General features: G+C 32.5%; 1 pseudogene; it reads right to left on the bottom strand.

The window, feature by feature from the left end:
- Positions 1 to 6,502: 6,502 nt before the first annotated feature.
- Positions 6,503 to 8,022, bottom strand: LOC132169029 (putative LRR receptor-like serine/threonine-protein kinase At3g47570 pseudogene; annotated as a pseudogene).
- Positions 8,023 to 15,016: the final 6,994 nt, after the last annotated feature.

The raw sequence follows: 15,016 nt of genomic DNA, 5'->3' as shown, positions 1-15,016 counted from the left end.
CCAAGGATTTTAGTTTTAGGCAGAACAAGTGAATTTATGATGACAATGTTTTTTTTTTTTTTTTTTTTTTTTTTTTTTTGTGGCAAGTCATTTTTTGGTTCTTGTGGGGACCGTAGAGTTCCCTGAATGTAGTGAATGACAATGAATAATGATAATATCTTTGTAATATTTTTTTGGAAAGATATAAAAAATGGCTATGACGTCTTTTTTGGGGTTAACTTATTAAAATACCCTTTAAAAAAAAAAATTAAAAATTAAAAGGCCTCCCAAAATCGTTTGGCTTGAAAAAAAAAAAAAAAAAAAAAACTTACATTTACCAAATGCTACCACGTGTCCCACTTATTTAAAAATATTAAAATATTATTTATTGTTTTTAAAATAAATAAAAACTAAAATAATATAATAATAAGTTTTTTTTTTTTTTTTTGTTTGGTATGGCTCTTGGGGTGACCACTGATTTGGCCTTGGCCGAAGCCACCCCCATGGCCTTGGAGGTGGATCGATCACCCCTAAAGGCCAAATCAAAGTTTTATAAAAAAATTATTTGGCCCTTCAAGGTGGCCGATCTACCCCAAGGGCCATGGGAGTGGCCGAAGCCACCCTCAATCGGCTCTTGGGGGTGGTTCCATGGCCCTTGGGGGTGGTTGGCTACCCCCGAGGGCCAAACCCACCAAACTCATTATTTTTTTACTTTTCCTTTTTTTTTTTTTTTTTTTTTTTTACCCTCGGTGATCCACCCTCAAGGACCATAGGGCCGGCTGAAGCCACCTACAACCAGCCCTTGGGGGTGGCCCCAGGCCAAATCAGTGGCCCTTGGGGGTGGCCATATCAAAAACCAAAAGAAAAAAAATCATTATATTATTTTAGTTTTTATTTATTTTAAAAATAATAAATAATATTTTATTATTTTTAAATGGGTGAGACATGTGGCAGCAATTAGTAAGTGTAAGGGTTTTTTTTTTTTTTTTTTTTTAGCCAAATGACGTCGTTTTGGGGGACTTTTTTTAAATTTTTTCCCGCAAGGGCATTTTAGTAACTTAACCTCAAAAAATGACATCGTATTGCATTTTCATCCAATTTTGACTGTGCTGACTAACGGAGTGGCCAATTTAAAATTTTTTGAAACTTTGTAAGGCTACTTTATTACATTTTGAACATTGAAGAGCCAAACTGCAACTGACGGGTAGTTTGGGGGGCCATTTTATATTTTTCCCAATTTTTTTTAATATTCTCTTATAATTATAAATTATAATGTAATTATTGTATAATTGCAATTTACTCATAGTTATTTTTCTAGAATAAGCTGCAGTTCTCTTTATAAAATTATGTAGATCTATTTTGTTCCTTCTATTAAAAAAACATGTGTATTTTACATGTTCAAATATCAAATGACACACGTATTTTTATAAACTGAATTAGAGAAAAAAATTTCAACCCACTTTGAAGAAAAACTCCCTCCATTTATCAATGAAAACATTAATTACTTTATGCAAGTTTGAAAGTTGATTACTTGGAAGTGATTAATTGGAGGTGGAACTGCCCCCAAGATTTTTAAAAATCTCTAAAATTTTTAAAATTTCTCATAAATTTTATTTTATGAGTTTGACCTCCCAAAATTAATATTCTACCCTTAAAGATCTTCATTTTTAAGTTACATCCCCTCTCATCTCAAATCCTGGTTCCGCCTTGCCCTCGTCCCTTTCCTTTCTTCATTCTACCTCATTCTTTGGTTTGTTTCAACAGAGTCCAAGTTAAAGCAAAGGTGGAATTGCATATTGTTGCAATAACTCTATTTTTAGGAATTATTTTGTAATAATTTCAATCCCTTGTTAGTTGATGATTCTGTAATAAATTAATTGCATATATAGCCCTCCCTATAAAATGATAAAGATGCCATATGAAAATACATCAATGAAGACATGAGTTACTTTATGCAACTTTTGAAGGTTAATTTTCTCGAAATGATTAATTGATGGGAGGTTTGATCCACTCAAAGTGGTCGATTTATTCTTTTATTTTCCTTATTTTTTGTTTATTAAGCGATAGAAGCCCTCGGTTCGGTTCCTATCACATAAATTTATGAATGATAATAGATGTTTTTTTTTTTTTTTTTTTTTTTGAAATAACATCACTTATTCATTAATCAAAATCAAGCTGAAACAATTTACTCTGCTCGTACAATATTATAGATATAGTCATGTATCTCATCCCTCCAAATGTAATCTATGACACTTCTAGTAGCTAACTTTGCTAATGAATTAGTTACAACATTTATATTTTGTCGTACACGGTAGGTTTCCAGTTTGATAGAGAATTCAAAATCAATTTAGCATCCTCTATACGTTGACCATACCTACTCTCATTCTGCTCCTCATTGCGTAACACCATGATAATTGTCTATGCATCGCCTTCTTGAATTACATTGTTCACTTCCATGTCATTGCAAAATTGGGCTGCATGGACCATGGTGCTATAGAGATACATAAATGGTATATCTTAATTAATCCCTTGAGATTTATGTTGTCATATTTTAAAAATGGTGATATTTAAAGAAGACCATAATTTATGCATTAACAGCTACTCATTTACCTATAATTTTCCAATTATCTTTTAAGTTTATTGCTTGGCAGGATAATCATTTGGTAAATTAAGTTAAAAAATAAATATTTGGTGACTATACATAATGGACAATTATTTTGTACATACCATAATGAAGAGGATTGAAGGGAAGAGTAATTTTTGAATTACTATATCTATAATTTTCATGGCATGTCCAGACGATATTTAGTTGGATTTACAAAAGTAAAAATAAAAAATGAAAATCGGCTGCCATTTGTTTCTTTTATTTATTATTTATTATTTTATTATTTTATTATTATTATTATTATTATTTTCAACCATGATTACCTCACACGTTCCCTTTCTGTTAGTTCTCGCTTCGGTTTTTGTTTTTTTCCCCTCCTTTTCAGCAGTCATGGCATTTTTAAAATATGGCATAGGATATAAGGTAGAAGAAATAGCTTTTGTGTTATAAATTAATTTTATTATATAAAATATCATTATTATAAGGTTGATATAAAGTGTGAGAAAAACTGTATTTTGATTCAATATGATTCAGATTTAATTTTATTTTCTCTTCCTTTCTCATTAAAATTTTGAAATTAAAATCTATACCATTAAGAAATGATAGAAATCCACCCCGACCGACTTAAAATTATAGATGAACATAAGACTCTAAAGAAAAAGTAGGAGACGAGGAGGAGTGTTAAGTGAATTTTGCCATCTTCTTAATTAATCCTCCAAGAACATGCTTCTTCTATTTTTTCCAAGCGGAACGAGTAGTTATTGACTTTAGAACTTTTTCCTTCGTCAATTCGGTATATATTCACTATTAATTATACGATGGCTTTTAAAATTATCATTAAATTTGAGATGATCGTTATTAAATTTTAATCTATTGATGATTTTAAATGCTACATCACATTTGGGAGAACTCTAATCCTCCTTATATCATTAGTCTAATCATACACCCAGGCGAGATTTTAGTAAAATTTGAGTAGTCCATAAAGAAAAAGTTATGGAGCCTTTTTGATGCAGTGTAAGACAAAGTATGTAGAAAATAAAGAACTAACATAAACACACAGGTGAATAGTGATGTGAACAGTGTATCAGATATGTTAATTAACTGTGAAGAGAGACACACACCACAATGGAGTCTCACCACTGAGTTTGGAGAAGTCTCATCTCACAAGACTATGGAAAATTCAATAAATTGATCATTAAAAACTACCATATGTCGAAGTCAATTACTGTAGTGGTCCGGGCAATTACTAGGCTATTATTGGCTTAGTTAGAGGGTTAATAAGGGTTCTTGGGTCATTAGGATCTGTCTGGAGAAGTTTTAGGTGGCTTTCATCACTGACAGAACGTTCGCCAAGAAGACTACCGAACGTTCTGGACTAAAACCAAGAAACCGCTGGGTAAACAATACACCGAACATTCGCCAGGGGACCACACTGAACATTCGTTGACCCAACTTTGACCCACTGGGTAATGACCAAACGTACGCCTGCAACCCTGAAACACTGTACACACAGTACACCAAACGTTCGGCCATGGATCATTGAACATTTGCTATATTATAGACTGTCATAACAGCACCCTCAGCTTTTTAAAAGCTATAAATACCCTATCCCACGCCCTTTTAAACCTCATTCTGCCTTCTAAGCCCTAAAGAAACTCTACTTGAGTGGTTGGTGAGTTTTGAGAGAAGGATGAGAGTTTTTCTTGGAGGCCTAGCTCAAGAGAGCTAATTTTCTTGTTTTAATTCATGTTTTTACTTGGTTGTTATTATGTTCAGACTTTATTCCATAAGCTTGGTTGGAATTTTTGAGGTTATAGTGTCATTTTATGTTTTAATATCGATTCTAGCGTGATCTAGCGTTTTGTTATTGATTAGCATATTTTATTTTGCATGGTGATGTTATTTTGAGCTAAAGTATGTTAGAACTGATTAAGAGACTGTTAGGTCGAAATGAATTTTTTGCCCAATAAGAGAACGTTCTGGCTGAACGTTCGCTAGCCAGACAAAACCCCTGTTTTTGAAGTTTTAAGGTTAGGGTTCGTTTTAGCTCGAAGGTTGAACTGATAATAGGCATTTTCATAGATTTGAGGAGTGTGGACCCACTAGAGGAATTTTTGAAAAGAGAATATGACCCGGGTGAGTACAAACTTACATGGATACTTACCGTTATTTTTTCCGCATTGCACGATTATTTTGTGTACCAAACATGTATTTTTACAACTCTCATAAAATGCATTTTGATATGCAATGAACTCTACTTTTGTGAAAATGTGCTGTTTAAACAAGATAATGAAAATGGTGAGATTTGTAAGAGCATGCAAGTAAAAGACAGATAAGACTAATTGCATTGTATGACATGGTACATCGGTACGTGTGGGATAACGGTCATGAGCTTACTATACATGTTAACTATATAGTCAAAAGTTTTGGTGTATTAGGCCTTGGATCCAATGATTGTTTCATGACTGACACAATTATGATTGACGAGTCACTATAGGACTTACATCATTAGTAGCGTAGGCCACCTAATGTCGGACGCGGTCGAACTGCTATTGTTATGAATGGTAGCGTATAATGGTCGAGACACCAACATTATATTATAGGTCTTTCGGGGCAGTGTCAACCCTGCAAAGAATAGATAATATCCCAGGCATATCATATAGTTTGAACTATTACTTGATTCCCATAATTACAGCACATATTATATCTATATTGTATCCATGAATAACTGTCATGTCACAATGCTAGAGTCCTCTTGGTTGTGCCATCTCAAGTGCACCTTGTCAAACTACCTTAATTGGTGGCCAAGTTTCTTGGTCTTCATGCCAAGAATTTATAGGGTCGGGTCATTTATTTGATATATTCCCTTTTAATTTTTATTTACCTCCACCTACACTAATGTGGCCATTTTGGGGCTTATTGTTTAGTTGCCTAGCCCTTTGTTGTTCTATGTAGTAACTTTTCATCGTTGTACTAAAAAAAAAATAAAAAACCAAGAAAGGAAAGAACAAATGGGTCTCCACCTAGCTCAAAGCAAAAAAACTTTGTCTCATTTGTTCGACATATAGCAATTGTTGTGGAAAAAGGGAGAATACAGGGAAGAAAGAAAGGCACAGTTGGTAGTGAGAAAACAAGAAAGATAAATCAAAGTTGCTCGTTGAGCATGAATACTGAAAAGAGGAAGAAAACGGCAAAAACCAGAAGGCTTCGTGGATTCAAATAAATGGTCGTAGAGTAATGCTATATACTATACTTTCATTCTATCTTTACTTTATTGGGTTGACGTGGTATTGCTCATCAATCTTAAAAAAAAAAGAAAAAAAGAAAAGGTTCAAGGGTGATCTCCTACGTCAACCTAGTAAGAATTAGGTGCGATAATAGTGTATCATATAACATTACTCACAGTTGTAACTATAACGTTTTTTAAATGAGTAAAGTTAGAAACTATATTTTTATCTCATAATTTTCCCACATCACAACTCCAACCAACCCATAAATCAATCATTATTAAAAAAAATTCTCAAGTTCATGTTTAAACTCTCAATTTGGAAAGGCAACAATTAACTCTACAAAATCCTTTAATTTAACCATAAACCGAAATACTAAATGGTCAATATTTTTGAATTCATCAAAACTAATTCTAAATTCAACACTCATGCAAGTAATTTGATCATCTAGTTACAAATGGACCTCAATTTTGAAACAATTAAAGCCAAGAACCACAATCCCCAATCTTCGCGCATAAATGACCTTCAATCTTAGATTTTCTCAAATTTATCGTAAACCATTATGAATGAATGACCAACTGAAGAAAAAAAAACATAATTTTTCGTCAAAATTGAAATAAGCAGTACAAGGCAAAAGGAAAAATGCAATGAACTTAACAAGCAACTAACCTACCAATATTACCTGTTAATGTTATGGTCTACTTGTAGTTTGGCCGCTTCGACGAGTTCTAGTTTTAAGAAGTCTCTCTTTGGCCAAATGAAGCTCAGCTACAACATCTTTTATGTTCATCTGTTCTTTGGGTTGTTCAACAGAACAAGCAACTCCAATCCCAAACATCAAAATCAAGCACTCTTGAATTTTGCTTCTTCTAGTGCTGCCGTTATCCTTAGCACTGTTAACGGTTGTTTCTTCTTCTCTTACTTGAAGAAGAATTGGATCCGCAATCTCAATCACTCGTTCATGCAAAGCTTCTTGGACAAAGGAATGTAGATTTAGAGTGCCTTGGAACATGTCATCCGTAAGCTTTTTTCCTGTAAACATTTCTAAGGAGGATTCCATAGCTATATATATCACCATAAGAGGAAACCTCATTTCCCATACCATACTTTGCAATTCAACATAAATATATGATTAATTATAATATGACTATATAATTAACTTATATTTGCTAAGAAAGGATGTTGCTATGATACTAAATGTTTATGAAGAAAATGCACAATAAAATTGTGTTATCCTCTTCAAACTTAGAAATGTTATTAAAAGAAAAAAATAAAAAGAAAAGGGAATATAACTGAGGAATGATCAAGAGTGTATTCACTGGGAGCAGTATAACCAGTAGTTCCTCTTACGCCAATAGAGCTCGACTGGTTGGTTGAAGAGTTATAGTTATCTTCGGGAGAAAATCTTGCTAACCCAAAGTCTCCAACATGTCCAATCATTTCATCGTCGAGAAGAACATTGCTCGGCTTGAGGTCACAGTGGAGGATTGGTGTTTGGCAATGATAATGGAGATATTCCAATGCACTTGCAACATCAATGGCGATATTCAATCTATGGTTAAGATTCAAATTACTCTACTCCTGGTGCGCCTCATCTTCTTTAGCGGTTGGATGCAACCAATCATCAACGCTCCCATTGACCATGAATTCATAAACTAAAGCCTTGAAATCATTACCTTGATAATCAACACCTGGACAAATTGTAGGTACCTTAACAGGATTTCGATGCCCTATATTTCTCAGGGCATCACACTCAACAAGAAAGCTCTTCGAAGCTCAATGGCATAAAAGTTTGATCACCTTGACAGCAATTGTTGTTCTACTATTGTCGATGATTCCTTTCTACATGGATCCAAAACTACACACACCAAGCAAATTAGCGGAAGCGAATCCATCTGTGGCTTTTAGGAGACTTTGGTAAGACAAATTCAAAAGAGAATTTCCTAAAGAACTTGAAGTGATGTCTTTTCTTTTCCTTCTTAACCAAAAGACAAATAAAAAAGAGAGTACATGAATTACTCCTAGAAGCCCGCAAACTAAAAAGATTGTTGATATCATGGTTAAGGTTGATTTCTTCTTCTTAGGCTCTCTAAAGATGCATTTAGGCAAGCGCATCTCTGGTATTCGTCCGTGCAGCTGATTGTTCCCTACTACTGAAGTTGCACTTGAGTTCTTGAAAATGCCATCTATTGGAACCATACCCTCAAAATGTTGCAAGGAGTTGAAACCCACAAAAAATTCTAGAATGTTTCTTGATAAATTGTTCCGAGAAAGATCTAATTCTTAAAGAGCCAAAACTTGATGGAATGGCCCCTTGGAGAAGTTTCCTTGCATATCTAGGTACTCTAGCCTAATACAACTGCCAAGATTCTCTGGAATTTCACAGTTTAACATGTTTTTTGAAATATCAAATCTACCCAGATTTTTCAAATTTCCAAATTCCGCCGGAAGGGGACTCGTGAATCGGTTCATGGACAAATTGAGACCAATTAACAAGGATGAGAGACCAAAGACCTGTGGAGGTATGGTACCACAGAGATTGTTGTTAGAAAGAATTAATAAGATCAAAGATTGACAGTTTCCTAAACTTGAAGGTATGCTTTCGTGAAGATCATTATCACTTAAAGATAGACGGAGTAACATACTCACGTTTCCAAAAGAGTATGGGATGTCTCTTGAGAGATTGTTTTCTAATAGATATAGTTTATGTAGTCTTTGAAGCTTTGACAATCTGTTATTCCACATGTCGAGCCTCTCTAAGTTGATGAGATTCATGATCCCACTCATAATCATTCCAACTATATTATTGTTATTTAAGGGTGTCAACCCGGTTTCAATTCTCGGTTCTCGGTTATTGGCCAAAACCGGGAGCCGGAACCAGGGTACCCCGGTTATTGATTTTGGAAAACCGGGTAAACGGTTCTCAGTTAACCAGTTATACAATAACTGGCTAATTTTGGTTTGTACCCGGTTATCCGGACCGGGTAACTGGTGTTTTAAAAATTTTGTATTTTGGGCTTATTTTTGCTCCCAACTTCCTCCTCTTTTCTTCTTTTTCCTTTCTCCCTATTCCCTGTTTCACACCCATGGTTTTCATCTTCTCCATTTATTTTATTTTATTTTTTCCCAGTTGCTTAACGTCTTCACCATCTCATTCATTCTTTCTTATCCTTATTTATTTCTTTTTTCATTCTCTTTAATTTAATGCAGAGAGATTAAGAGAGAGATTGAACAAGTTAAAGAGAGAGAAGTACAAATCGAGAGGAGACAAAGAGGGCTATAACGACTAATGAGGGGCTCTGAAACAAACAAACAAATATAAACACCCTAAATCAAAAGCATAAAAACAAATATATATATATATATCTATATATATATATATATATATTCTTTTGGCTTTTGTTTTTATGCTTTTGATATATATATATTGGTATCAGGTTACCTGGTTATAACCGGATGTCAAAAACCGGAATCGAAATCGGGGTACACGAGAAAGTAGCTAACTTGGTAAAGGTGGATGAAGCATTCTATGGTTTGGAAAACCCGGTTACCAGTTTTTTTCAACCGGTTTCCTGATATTTTTTGACACCCCTATTGTTATCTACTAACAATACTCTAAGAGTAGATGAGAAGTTACTTATACATTCAGGTAAGACTCGACCAAAATTGTTAACATTTATAAGCAACCACTCTAAGCTAGTGGCATTGGTCAAAGTGCAGAAAAAACTCAAGTCATCAGCTCCCCCACTTCTTAGTTGGTTGTAGCTAGTGTTCAACCATTGAAGGCTATGCAACTTTTCCAAAGAAGGTACATTTCCGGTAAAACTGTTGTCTCCAATATTAAGTTTTTCAAGATTGGAGGCATTGGATATTGAAGGAGGAATGGAGCCAGCAAATTGGTTAACTGAAACAAAAAGGAGTGCAAATTTGGAAGAATTATCCCCAAATCCCATGGAAGACTCCCTTGGATTTGATTAAGTCCCACGTCAAGAAATCTAATAGAAGAGAGATTGAAGATTGATGGAGGGATGGTACCAAAAAACTGATTTTCATAAATTGCAATAGTTGTAAGATTCATAAGTTGGCCTAGAGCACTTGGAATACTCCCACCTATATTATTTGAGGGTAAATAAAGACTTTCAAGTGACATAAGTTGCCAAGAAATGAAGGAATACTTCCCACCAATGCCATAGGTGGCCGAACAAAAGCACAAGACAGAAACAAATGCAAGGATGGGGAGCCCCATAGGATTGGGAAAACTCTTAAGCTAATGGGCTGTTGTTGCCTCTCAAGAAAAGACAAATGTTACCCAGACAAAATTTTTTCACTTTTCCAACACTTTTTTACTTTTTTTTTTTAATACAAAATATTCTAACCTTTTACTTTTTTTTTTTTTTTTTTTTTTTTTTTTCACATCACATCACTGCCGTGTCTAAAAAAAAAAATGCTTTAACAAACATACCAAGTCGTTTGCCAAACGGATTCGTTGTTTTTATACACAAAGTCTTGCCCTTCCAAAGTTCCAATGGGGGTTAGGTGGAAGTTTCTTCACTTTTCAAATCGAAGTGAAGTTTTTTTTTTTTCCTTAATTTGATCTAATTTTTAAAATTATTAATAAATCAAAATTTAATAATAATTATCTTAATTTAAAGAAGAGGCTGTTGAGACATCGAATTCCAAGTGTTCAGATGAAGAAAGTATAGTTCCTCAAAATATATATATATATATACTTCCATCTTTTTGGTGATTGGGTTGTAGTTCATCCAATTGTTTGCATCCATCAAAAGTCAGAGAGGTTTACTTCCAAAATTTGACTAGCATTTTTCAAGAATTAGGGTCCAAGCTTGCGATTTTAAAATGTGAGATTAAAAATAACGATTTTAAAATGTGCGATTTGAAAACGTGATTTTTAAAAATACAATTAAAGTGTTTGGCAAAGTCGCAGTTTAAAATTGCGTGTTTTTAAAAAACACATCATTACTTGCGATTTATGCCTTTTCAAGTCGCAATTTTTTTTAAAAAAACCCAAAGCATTTTTTTTTTTTAAAAAAAAATGCATCAAGTTGAAAGTTCATGGAGTGAAATTAAGAGCTTTTTAAATTTGGGAGGTCTTCTCAAAACGCGTGGTAGTTTAGGAGTCCTAAGTGAAGTTATCCAAAAAAAAAAAAAAAAAAAGGAAAACTTCACTTAAAGCCCCTGAAGTACCATACATTTTGAGAAGACCCCTTAAATTTAAAAAACTCTCAATTTTACTCAGTGAACTTTCAATTTAATGTAATGTACTCCATCTGTCAGATTTTAAACATTAAAAGTGATAAAATGATCTTTATACCCTTGAATTTTTTATAAATTCTAAATTTACCCATAATTTCAAATTAAAAATTAAAAAGAAAAAAAAAATTGAAGGATAATTTTGTCTTTTTAGTAATTTCCATTATGGGTTAACAGTTGAATCTGACGAAAGGGCCGGGGGTCAATTAAATCAAATTGAAGTTCAAGAGGTTAAAATTGAGAGTTTTTTAAATGTGGATGTCTTCTCAAAACGCATGGTAGTCCAGGAGTCTAAAGTAAAATTTCAAAAAAAAAAAAATTTATTCATTAACATGTTTAAATTCTTGGGAGTGAAAGTACCCGAAACACTGTTTCCGCAAAGAATTTTTTTCTTTCAAACCATTTTCTTACCTTTAAATGTTGGAAAAGGCATTAACATGACTTTGATCCACTTCAAAATGCTATGGCTTTGTTGTTAAACCATTCCTTCTTTTCCTTTATTTTTATGTATTTTTTTTTTTAAAAAAGAAAAAACTTTTAACAAACAATTTAAAACATGAAAAACTCAAATTGTTTTAATCTTTATGTCGTATCAAAATATTTTGTCAAATCAAAAACAAAAAGTATTCTTCAAAACACATTAACAAAAACACTCCAATTTTGTAAAAACAAAAGGCCACACAAAGACAGAGTGATGGGTAACGCTGTACCCGTGATAATTTCTATGTGGTCGTAATGCTAGATAATATATTTTCATTTTACAATTGTTCATCAATGTTGATATGACACTATAAATCAATTATTGGATATACTTTTTTTTTTTTTATTTAACAATAATTATTTCAAGGGTTAATTAGGAGTGGCACGTTAACTGTTGTTACCGTGCACAATAATTAATGAACAATATATAGAATCGAAAAGAGAGAGAGATTAAGAGAAAAAATTGAAGCACATATTTAACGTGGTTCGGCAATTTACCCACGTCTACAAAGAGGTAGCTGTAATTTTACTATTTATAATTCATGGTTACATCATATATATATATATATATATATAGAAAAACCATAAACCTTATTTGTACGGACTTATTAAGGAAATCTCCAAAATATCATGTACCGTAAACGGCGCTAGCGCGACGTTCACTCCGCTTCCGTCAACTTTATTTGATGAATGTTTGATAGAATTATAGCATCTTACATTTCTCTAAATGGACAAATTAACAACAAAACAATTGTATTTGACTATTGGCGGAATTATGAAACATAAAAAATAAAAAATAAAAAATAAAAAAATAAATGTTTCTAATGAAATCACATCACCCCAAGATCGTAGATTTCGTCATATACTAAAGATTTTTTGTTTTGATGTCCAATTGTTATGAACTTGTGATAAGTCTCGTTTTTTATACTTTAGCAAAACCCTAGAGAGAGCCTATGATGTGGGATCCATGAGGATTTCAATCCTCAGCCGTAGGATTAGTCAACGTCTCTCTAAAAAGACCATTGGCTTAGCATGGAAAGTCTTTCTAAGAAAATTCCTTAATTCTCCCTACAAGAGAATTTGGACTTCCAAAAATTGCAATAACGTTGCTAAATCTCTTTAAAGTTTAAATTAAAAATTGATATATTTGTTTGATGAAATCAAACGGTGCTATATTAATATATTATTATATTTTTAACATGTTTAATTAATTAATTAATTAATCTTTCAAGGGCTCCGCCACAATTGTGTAGCATCAATTGATTAAATTGAACATGATATGATATGCAACATTATTTGATTTGTTCATAGAAATATATCAATTTAATTTAAACTATAAAAATGTTTAATGCGACTTTTTCAAAGTCATAGGAGGATATAACGTGAAGAAACTGCAGAAGCAGCTGTTTTTAAATAAACATTAGGTAGAGACTTGCAATTGATTTGTTCATAGAAATATATCAATTTAATTTAAACTATAAAAATGTTTAATGCGACTTTTTCAAAGTCAGAGGAGGATATAACGTGAAGAAACTGCAGAGGCAGCTGTTTTTAAATAAACATTAGGTAAAGACTTGCAACGTTCATTTTTTTTACTTATTTTGAGAGGATCGGGTCATTTTTTGATCAATTTTTTATTGTTTGATTTTTATTTTTTTTATTTTGTTGTTTGAGAAACACCCATTTTTCAGAGCTTTAGTCATATACCCCTTTTCCAAATTTGCTTAAAAAGAAAAAAGAAAAAAGCAGAGACCGACGGAAAACTCACCTAATGTAAGTCTTTATCCGTACAAAACTCAATGCCAGCTGTAACAAAAATATCCTTCCACTATAATTAACGGGATAATCTCCGATTGAAATGAAATTGAGAGAATTCTAATTCTTGCTAACTGCAAAGCGTTGACTTGAGAAATTTATTCATCGAAGTATATGTGAAATAAGAGTAATGCTACAAGTCTTCCTAAAGTTCTCATAGAGTTATCCTAAATGTGATGTGTCTTTTAAAATCACTAATAGATCAAAAGTCAATAAATCACATCTTAAATTTAACGGTAATTTTGAAAGTCACATCACATTTTGAATGATTCTAAAAAGACTCTAAAAAGACTTATAACATTTCTCGTAAACAAAGCTTGCTACTTGTTGCTTGGCTTTGAAGTTTGACCTAATCCATTCGTATTTCTTGTCATTAGGGAGAAAATTGTAATGAGACCGTTTTGTTAAATCCACCATTAATTGGACTTTATGCCTCCATATTTTTATTATCTATAATAAACATTTGGGGATCATATGACCCACTAATAGGTTGGACAAAATACAAGATTATCAACCAACTTTTGATTTTTTATTTTTACAAACTCTTGCTGATTCAATTGACTTTGATTTTTACTATCATATCATTTTAGTTGTACGATCATAAATAATATTGGCCTATAAGCACTACTACATCAGTCCAATTATATAAAAGTATAATGAAAATTGAATATGTAGTATTATTTGTAATCCGGTTCAAAAAAAAAAAAAAAAACAAAAAGTATTGTTCATAATCAATACAAAATAAATGTGTGCTCGTGGAAAAAGTTATAAATTTTCTTCAAATTAGTCCGAACGAAATATTCTCTAACCCATTTAAAATAGTGTCAAATGTCTATAAATATTTAAAAAACACATTAAATTTTGAAAAAAAATATCATCTCCATTTCAAATGATCTAGATAATATCCAGTTAGTTATAGTGGATGAGTATTTTTGTCTTTTCATTTTTTGTAGGGACAAAACTACCTCTTCACTATAACTAATAACTGATATTAATGACGTTAAGAATTGAACGTGTCTTTCAGATATTTATAGACACTTGGCAGTTGACACTATTTTAAATGAGTTGGAGGATATTTCCTTCAGACTGGTTTGGAGGAAATCTCTGTACGAAAAAAGGGTGAAGAAACAAAAAAACAAATGAAAAGAGTTTTTCTCCAAACTGGGTTGGAAGAACTTCCTTTAACTCAGCCTATAAAAATGACATGTGTCATTTAAACATGTGACATGCATATATTTTTTTAATAATAGGGACAAAGTTGAAATAAATAATATTAAAAATTCATATGCATCTCATATGTTATTAAAAAATAAACACATATCATTTTTATATGCTGAATTAAAAGAAGTTGCTCCCATCCAATTTAAAAGAAAACTCTGTCAAAAACAAAAAGCGAAACCCAAGCTTTTTTTTTTTTTTTTTTCTTCCCTTGGTTGACGAAAAGCCCACCGAGGTGATCAATGATATTATATAGGATTTTAAGAAGTAAAATAGTAGACAAGTGCACATGGCCATATCCCTCAATGTAATTTCTAAGTCAAACTCCATTCCTATATTCACGAATAAAAGGCCTCGTCCAACTCCATCCCCTTCACAGCAAACAATTACCGAACACTTCAAGAACGACTAGCAACAACAA

This window comes from Corylus avellana, chromosome 1, assembly GCF_965113065.1.
Source record: "Corylus avellana chromosome 1, dhCorAvel1.hap1.2, whole genome shotgun sequence".
In the NCBI taxonomy this organism is placed as follows: domain Eukaryota; kingdom Viridiplantae; phylum Streptophyta; class Magnoliopsida; order Fagales; family Betulaceae; genus Corylus; species Corylus avellana.
The sequence above is the reverse complement of the archived record's forward strand: the minus strand, read 5'-3'. Positions and strand labels throughout refer to the sequence as shown.